The sequence below is a fragment of the Cupressus sempervirens genome, chromosome 8, assembly GCF_028749045.1.
Source record: "Cupressus sempervirens isolate cs-2001-9-10 chromosome 8, ASM2874904v1, whole genome shotgun sequence".
Lineage (NCBI taxonomy): Eukaryota > Viridiplantae > Streptophyta > Pinopsida > Cupressales > Cupressaceae > Cupressus > Cupressus sempervirens.
In genome coordinates, this window is record NC_143125.1 from 48275141 (window position 1) to 48285160 (window position 10020).

Sequence of the window (10020 nt, forward strand, 5' to 3'; positions counted from 1 at the left end):
CTTGTGAGCTCAGTAGAAACTATCTTCTGCCACAGAAGCCTTCAACACCCAAGTGAGCTCGATAGAAACTGACTTCACACTGTAACCTCCAAAAACGTTCGGTAGACTCTGTAATTCTCTTTGCTAACCTTCTGAGCTCGGTAGACTCTATTTGATAACTAATATGGCATTTGTGTAACATCAAAGAAAACACACAATTGAATAATTGTATCCAACAATCTCCCTTTTTGGCATTGATGGCAACACAACATGTCATTGCAGAATGAAATTTGAAAACAAGTCTTTTCTTGACAGAATATTTCTTCCTCTTACATTTCATTCCACAAACTTCTCAAATATAGTAATCTCAAATTTCAGAAAGATATGACAATATACTCTCCCTCTTTGACAACACATGTCAAAGACAACACAAACCAAATGAATAGCAATGTACCTTATGTATTGATTCATATGCAATATTTCCATGATTATTCTTTATCAACTGAAAGATCTTCAACTTGATACCTGTTGATGGATCACTAAAACTTCATTTTAGTGAGCTTCAAATAGGAGAATGACCCCTAACTTACCTCTTAGATACAAAAATGCATCCTTAGGTAAAGGCTTGGTGAATATGTCAGCAATTTGTTCTTTCGTATGGACATATTCCAATCTGATCTCCTCGTCCTACACTAATTCTCTGACAAAGTGATACTTTATTGCAATGTGCTTAGTTTTTGAATGCATCACTAGATTTTTGGATATGTTAATTGCACTTGTATTGTCACAAAACATAACAATAGGTTCTTTGATTTCCTCCTTCATGACTTCCAATAATTGTTTGAACCAAACAATATTAGAACAGTTTACTACTACTGCAACATACTCTGCTTCAGCTATGGATTGGAATATACAATTTTTCTCTTTACTTGTCCAAGAAATCAGCCTGTTTCCAAGAAAGAAGGCTCCTTCACTTGTATTTTTTCTGTCATCAACGTTTCCTGCCTAGTCTGCATCAATAAACACTTTTAAATCTAGATTACCTCCAAATTTGTACCATAGTTGATAATCTTCAGTGCCTTTCAAGTATCTCATGATCCTTTTGATTTCCATCATGTGATTTTCTCTTAGTTTTGCTGAAAATCTTGCTACAATACCAACTGCAAGGGCAATATCTGGCCTTGTATGCACTACATACTACAACTTTCCAATCATAGATCTAAACAATGTCTGATCTACCTCCTTTGATTCATCATCTTTGGTAAGTTTCAATCCAGTACACATAGGAGTCCCAATTGGTTTGCAGTCTTCCATACCAAATTTTTTTAGTATTTCTTTGATATATTTAGATTGAGTGATATAGATGTCATTCTTACTCTGCTAAATTTGAAGACCAACAAAGAATTTAATCTCACCAAACATTGACATTTCAAATTCCTTGTTCATTTGTTCTGAAAATTCTTTTCAAAGATCATTATTTCCTGTGAACAAAGTATCATCCACAAATATTTCTACCAAAACAATCTTATTATTTGGTCCTTCCCTGATATACAAGCTACTTTTATCATTAGTTCTTTGAAAACTAATCTGAATAAGATAGTTATGCAATCTTTCATACCATGCTCTGGGGGCTTGTTTCAGACCATACAATGTTTTGTGTAATTTTCAGACCATGTCCTTCTTGTCTGGATCAACAAAACCTTCTAACTATTCAATGTAGACTTCTTCATCAAGTATACTATTGAGAAATGTTGACTTGACATCCATCTAATAAACCTTAAATCATTTGTATGCAACATATGCAAGTAGGGTCCTGACACCTTCCAATCTTGCAACAGGAGCAAAAATCTCTCCATAGTCTATTCCTTCTTCTTGAGAGTATCCTTTGCATACAAGTCTAGATTTGTTCTTTGATACCTTACCATCTTCATTCAACTTATTTTTGAATACCCATTTAGTACCAACCACATTTTTATCTTTAGGCCTAGGTACAAGAGTCCATGCTTTGTTTTTCTCTATCTACTCTATCTCTTCATTCATAGACTCAATGCAACTTTCATTTTCTAATGCATCTTTGACACTTCTAGGTTCAAAATCAGCAAGTAAACAAGTACCTTTCAATTTACTTCTTGTCATAGTTCCTTCAGATTTGTCTCCAATGATCTGATCTAGTGTATGATGTCTCCTGACATACTTAGCTAACACAGGTTCCTTGCCTTTTGAATGCTTTGCATTTTCATCCTCTTGCACTTCAACTTTAGGTTTTGGTTGTTTTGTCTGTTGCTCGGGTCTTTCAAACTTGGTAGGCATTGGCTCGATAGCATCAGAATGTGACTCAATTTCTTTCAACTCAGTTTGGACTTCCTGCAACTCGATTACTAAAGACTCGAGAGTAGAAGATTCTTGATTGATAGGTGTATTTGGCATTGTATCAGGTTCAATGAAAACAAATCTCCTATAGTCTTTTGGTTCCCTTTTGCTTTCTTCTTCAGTTCTTTCTGCAAACTCATCAACTTTCACATGTGCACTTTCTATGACTTTGTGAGTAGACAAGTTCAAACATCTATATACTTTACTTTTGCAAGAATAACCCAAAAATATTCTTTCATCACCCTTCACATCAAATTTATCTTTTTTAGATTATTTCAAAATGTAACATTTGCTTCCAAATAATCTTAGATAACTTACATTAGGTTTATAACCATACCATAACTCATAGGGGGTTTTGAATGAGTCCTTCAACTATATTCAGTTCAAGGTATGAACTGCAGTGTTGATAGCTTCCTTCCAATATTTGATAGCAATGCTCTTTTCAATCGTTAAGGTTCTTGCATAGTCCATGATAGATCTATTCCTCCTTTTAGCTATTGCATTTTTCTCGGGAGTTCCAGGGGTTGGTACCTATCTTTTGATCTCTCTTTCAATGCAAAAGTTATTGAACTCATGTGAAATGAATTCACCACCTCTGTTTGACCTCAAACATTTCAGTCTTTTCCCTATTTCCTTCTCTACTCTTGCCAAATACCATTTGAACTTCTCAAAAGCTTCTGATTTCTCTATTAAGTACATGACAGTCATCATTCTTAAGTAATCATCAACAGAAAGAATGAAGAACTTTTCACCAGTATAACTTTCAATTCCAATAGGTCCACACAAATCAGTATGCACAATTTCTAAAACTTCTTTAGACTAATAGTTCTTACTTTTAAAGCTAGTCTTTCCCATCTTACCAATTTGATAATTCTTGCATAGACCAACCTCAGGTTTCCTTATATTAGGAATGCCTCTTACTTTTCTGTATTTACTTATTTTTGCCAAGTTATCAAAGTTCACATGGTACAACCTCCTATGCCATAACCAACTTTCTTCAACTTGAGCAATAAAACATGAACATTCTCCAAGTTCAAGATAGAACAAGTTACCTTTTTTCTATGTGCTTGATCCAATCAAATTTCCCTTGTCATCCAGCAATCTTTCTTTTTTATGCATGAATTCCACTTTGAATCCATTATGGAGTAGCTGTGCCACACTCAAAAGATTGTGTTTTAGTCCTTCTACCTAATATGCATTATCACATACAAGCTCTTTGGTTAGTGAGATTTTTTCTTTTTCTTTTATGCAACAAGGTTCATTATTACCAAACCTCACACTACCACCATCATAGTCTTCAAAATGTTCAAACTTAGTTTTATCACCAATCATATGATGAGAGAAACCACTATCTATGATCTATGTATATTTTTGCGCACATGAGAAATAAGTGTCATTTTTTCATCATTATTAGATTCATCTTTCACAGCAATGTACACAATTTCATCATCTTCTTCATTAGAATCATTAGAATCCTTAGTCATGAAACATGTTTTCTTACCTTTGTCCTTGAATGATTTGAAGTCTTTCTTGCCATTGCACTTGTGACCTTTCTTCTCATCCTTGTTCTACTTATTTGGGCACCTAGCAGCAATATGTCCAATTTTCTCACATGAAAAACAAATTAGAGGAATCTTACCTTTGTATTTCCCTCTCCCTCTTGAGTATTTCCTTGCTAGTAGAGCTTCAACCACCTCAAGATCACTGTCAGAACTCTGTTCTGATTCTTCTTCACTTTCTGACTAAGAATCATTTATCTTCTTTCCTTTCTCCTTAAATGAAAGCTTGGCTTCAAAACATGATTCAATGTTTTTGGTAGCTAGAACATAGTTATCATAGTTATCTAGCTCAAATGCAATCAATCTTCCAACTATGGCCTCTAAATTTATCTTATGATTTACTCCACATCTTCTTTCTTGAATTGTAGAAACTCTAATTGCATAAATGGGAAGTAATGTTTTAAGAACTTTACTTATAACTGTTTCCTCCTTGATATCTCCTCCAGAAGCTTTGATTGCACTAACACTTGCTTTGACTCTTTCAACATATTTTGTAATGTTTTCATCCTCTCTCATCCTCATTTGATCAAATTGTCCTCTTAAACTTTCTGCTTTGGCTCTTCTCACATTCATCTCCTCCATAGATATCTTTCAGTTTCTTCCACATTTCAAAGGAAGTTTTGTAGTCCTTGACATCATCAAATTCTTCATAGCTTAGGGTAGATGAAATTTCTATCATCATGATGTTGTGAGTCTTCTTCTTAGCAATGTCATTTGCAGATAATGTACCAAAAGGAGTTACATATGCTTCATCAAGATATTTTAATCCTGTGTCTCTGGAATGAAAGCTAGATGGAGGCTCATGAGACCTTGTCGTACTGAAAAGTTATCCCTATTAAGCCTTGGAATTTCCCTCTTATAAGACATCTTGATCTTTAGCTTAGATCCTTGAAATCCTTCCTGCAAGCACCAAAAGCTTTGATACCAATTTTTGGAAATATAGATGCAGTAACTGAGAGGGGGGGTGAATTAGTTACCACAAAAAAAAAAACCACAGATCCCTTAGATGTCTTAAAACTTAATTAATGTTGTTACTTGGTAGCCACACAGAAAAATGTTGTAACTCAGTAGATTAACTTGTTACTGATCTTTAAGCATTCACAATCATTAACATGCATGCAAAAGAAAATAATATAAACACAAGAGACACCAAATTTAATGTGGAAACCCAATATGAGAAAAACCACCAAGTAACTAGCTACCAATTTTCACTCTTCTAAAGTGAGCTAGGAGCCAACCCTGTTAAAGGTTACAAAACACACTATTAGGTGTGACCTTGTTAGAGGATTTAATCACACTGTTAGGAGTGGCCTTGCTAGAGGACTTTAGAACAATTTAGTAGAACTACCCACCTTGTTAGAGGATTTACAAAATGGCTTTTAGACCAACTTTGTTAAGAGGTTTAGGAATTACTGCTACAATGATGAGAAAGTAACAATAAGTGACCTGAATGAGATGCAACTGAACTTTGTTGATATAGATCTCTGCTCTGCTTCAATAGATCCTCACAGATCAAATACAACTCTACTGCTCCTCAAGGATATCTAATCCTTTTTCAAAATTCACTCACACTTCCTCTTCACAATCAACTCACTTGCATACTCGCTTATTCATACATCCATCCATATATTTGAAATTACAACTTGACCTTTTATTTATACATTATAAATTGTCAAGTTGACTTAATTACAAGTTACATTTAGCAATAAACCATACATCAATCAGCTATAAACATTACATGAAACAAATAAACTTTATTTCCCAAAATAATGAAATCTTTCATTAGCCAACCCTGCTCGGTAAATACTACTCTAGAAATGATTTCCAAAGTTAACCAAGTGAAGCTCAGTAAACACTGCAAACTCTACAAAATCCTTTGGAGACCAAGTGAACTTGATAAGAACTAATTTTCCTTCACTAACCTTGTGAGCTCGGTAGAAATTGTCTTCTCCCACAAAAGCCTTCAAAGCCTGAGTGAGCTCGATAGAAATTGACTTCACAATGTAACCTTCAAAAATGCTCGGTAGACTCTGTAATTCTCTTTACTAACCTTCTGAGCTTGGTAGACTCTGTATAATAACTGATATGACATTTGTGTAACATCAAAGACAACACACAATTGAATAATTGTATCCAACAGAAATACTTGTAAAGACATATGCTTATGGTCTTTGTGGCTCTTGATCATTTATGTGTTGTGATGCTTATATGATGAGTTAGGGTCTTGTTGAAACTAGGAATATAGAACCCTAGGAATTTTGTTCCCTAAGATCTTATATGATTTTTTTACTAGATTTATGAGTAGAGTAGATGCCCTAGGTGAATGACTCGCCATAGATGTTGGGGCCTAGAAGTAGCTGCCAAAGGAACCTTTGTGTTAGAGACTAGGGCCCTGTACAGGCTAGCTCTACATGTGAGTTTTTGTAATCAAGTGGAAACATAAATTAAATTAATGGGTTATAGGGGGTTTGGAATTCACATTAATCAAGATAATTTTATTATTTTTACAATCTCGTAGGCTGCCATCACCATCCTCTAAACATGTAACATTTTTTCCTAAAACACCCAAATCAAAGTTTAGCAAGGCAAAACACAAATTTTAAAATATGCAAAGGAGTATTAATCCCAATGTCCAAGAAAAATAGGGATTTTAAGTGCCTATTATATGTTTAAAATATGATGAATTTTCTAAAGAACATGCACTCATAAACTTGGACACCCAAATGGAGAGAAAGGTTTATGTTTAAATGTAAACTTGTGGTGAAAATCAAGCTTTACAAGCTCATTTACATATTTAAAATAACCTCTTTCAAAATGTATGCTACATTTTTGAAAAACAAGATAAAAAGGAAAATTGTGGTTAATGAGATCATTTACACATTGCATATTTGCCTTCATAAGCAAATCATTTTTCTCCAAGACATTTGCATGTTTTATTTTGCATAAAAACTCATGTCCAAAGTTGGTCGTGCTTTTCTGGGTGAGTTACATGTTTCATTTTGCATGTAAGAAAGAAAAATAAGATTTGCAAAATGAAATGCATGTTTTAAAATGCATGTAAAACCAATCAAACTACTTGTTTTTACAAGAAACAAGTAGTTTTGCAAGCCAAATCATGGTTTGTAAGACCATTTACACATTGAATATTCAAAAACATGTAATATGTAACATGTAATTGACCCAAAAAGGTGTAATTCGCTTCTTGAGATGAGTGAATACAAGAAAACTTGTGGTTCTTTGATGCAATTACATGTGTAAGAGACTTGCACAAATTATAGTTCCAATTTGGCACATGTTTAATTGATTCGCCTAAGTCAATCTCATTTTATAAGGTCCATTGCATATATACAATAAACAATTTACATGTCATGTGTAAATGCGTTCAAAAAGTAACATTTTCACTTAAATAATTTGAGTTAAAATATTAAAGTGCAACTCAACATCAAATTAGATTAAAATGTGTATTGTATAAATTAAATCACTTAAGTTATGACTTGAAATATCAAAAAGTGCAACTATATAACTTAAAAACATTATATAAAGTGATTTTAAGTCATATATTTCAAAAGGTGCAACATAACATCAAAATATAAGGTTTAATATTTAAAATATGCAATCAGGTTTCTAAAACTCAATTACATATGCGCTTAAACCATAATAACTTTGATTAACAACTCTGATTAAGTCCCGAGACAGCTTGAAACAGATGTATGACCAAAAGAAAGAGAGTGAAGGAAACAAAAGGAGAAAAGCAAAACCAACAATCACTTAGAAAAACAATAATTTACTTTGAAGGCCTCAAAGATCAAGTATAGGTTACCAAACTTTTTTAAAAAAATGAATTGACAAGAACCTTCAGTAAAAAGACTCAATATATCGATCGAGGGAGATTAATTAATCAATTTTTTTCCAATCGTATAGTGAGTTATCTTAGAGAAATGTGGAATTTAATTGGAGAAGTTTTGTAGTGTTGCCTTCATTTTGTGATAACAAGATGAAGGACAATAGTTGGCTCTATCTACGGAATGTCACTCATTTTGATGGGGACACAACCCAAGAACAGAATGGACACAACAGGAAAGGGAAATTGTATTAACTGAAAAATAAGCTAGTACAAACAGTACAGAGAAAATAAACTTCAAAACATGCCCTAAGGGCTTACAATAGCATAAATTTGGAGATAATTTCTCCTTTCAGTACCTCCTCTCAAACTCCACTCCGAACTGCCTTTTACAATGCCAGGAATCTCCTTAAATAGACCCCGGAGGGTTAAGGACTAGGAGTACATTCTAGAAAGTGCTAGTAGGCATCCACCGACCAAATAGAAGGTTCCAAAAGCTGCATTAGAAGTTGGTGTAAATCTAGAAGAATCCAAAAATGGTAACCAAACTTTCGGGAGGCATAACTTTTGAACCGTAGCTCCGATTGACGAACCGTTTACATTTTCAGAAAGCTCTCAAAGTGCTCTATAGCCCTATGGAAAAGCTTCACTCATCCCCCATTATTTGGCCCTTTTTGAGGTCATTTAATGCCCCTAACCTGACTTTGAAGCATTCTTAGGAGGTTTCCAAAACCTGAAAAATTGCAATAACTTTCAAACCATGGGGCCTTTTGACTAGATTCTTTTTCTGGAATGCTCTAAATCACAATTACATTCATCTGGCCAATTCACACTTTCTAGGTCACCAAAATGATGGACAAATTGCATGCTCCTATTTTTTTAGGATTTTTTAGCACACTGATAGTTTAACTGTGAGAGTTGGAACCTTTATTTAACCCAAATGGGTATCCAAAAATGAAAAGACATGAAACAGAAACTAAGTATAAGTACATTTTTTTTTTGGGTGACACAGGATTGCCCTTATACCTCTGGATGCTCCTGCATCAAACACCCAGGGTAGATTGAAAAGTGACCCTGTCACTTTATGAATGGTAGAGGAAATTCGAAATGGAAAACCTCAGCTGCTGAAATCCAAGTTGAGTCCTCGATCGGTCGTCCTTTCCATTTGACCAAATACTCTTCATACTGCCTGTTTCTGGTACTCCTACCCACACGATGACCTAGAATGTCTTCTATCTCCTCCTTCTTAGAAGAAGGAATTGGACATGGCTCTAACACCAGCTCCTCATTTGCACCATCATCATGATACTCTGTTAAATCTGCAATGTTGAAAATGGGAGAAATGTGAATACCATCTGGCAGCTCCACTTCATATGCATTTCCTGAGTCATGTTTCTTCAAAACTTTGCAGGGGCCAAATTTCTTCATTTTTAGCTTGTTGTAAGTACCGGCTGGAAATATTTCTTTTCGTAAGTGCACCATGACTAAATCTCCTACTTGGAATTCCTTATGTCTTCTCCTTTGATCAGCCCTAGCTTTATACTCTTGATTCATCTTGGTAATGTGTGCCCGAACCTCCTCATGTAGACGCTTGATATGTTCAGAAAATTCCTTAGCTTCAACACTTGTCCTCTCCCCTTGTTCTATCTTCCTCAGCTCTGGTGCAGTCCTTGGGCTACTCCCATATACAATTTGGAATGGTGTTTTTCCAGCACTCCTATTTACAGAGTTTTTATAAGCAAACTCTGCATGTGGTAGAATCAAATCCCATCCCTTGGGCTTATCCCCAACTAAACATCTTAGCAAATTGCCCAGACTTCTATTTACCACTTTCGTTTGGCCGTCAGTTTGTGGGTGATACGTGGAACTGAATTTCAAGTCTGTTCTCAACTTTTTCCACAATGTCCTCCAGAAATACCCCACAAATTTAGTATCTCTGTCAGAAACTATACTCCTTGGAAGACCATGTAGTCTTACCACCTCTTTGAAAAACAAGTCTGCAATATGAACAACATCATGATTTTTGTGGCATGGAATGAAATGTGCCATTTTGGAGAACCTATCAACCACCACGAATACTGAGTCGTTACCCCTTTGTGTCCTTGGCAATCCAAGAGCAAAATCCATACTTCTGTCCTCCCATGGCCTTGATGGAATAGGCAATGGCTGATATAGGCCAGTATTGTGACTAAACCCCTTGGCAACTTGACAAACCTGGAAACTCTGTACAAACTTCTTCACATCTTGTGAAATTTGAGGCCAAAAATAATG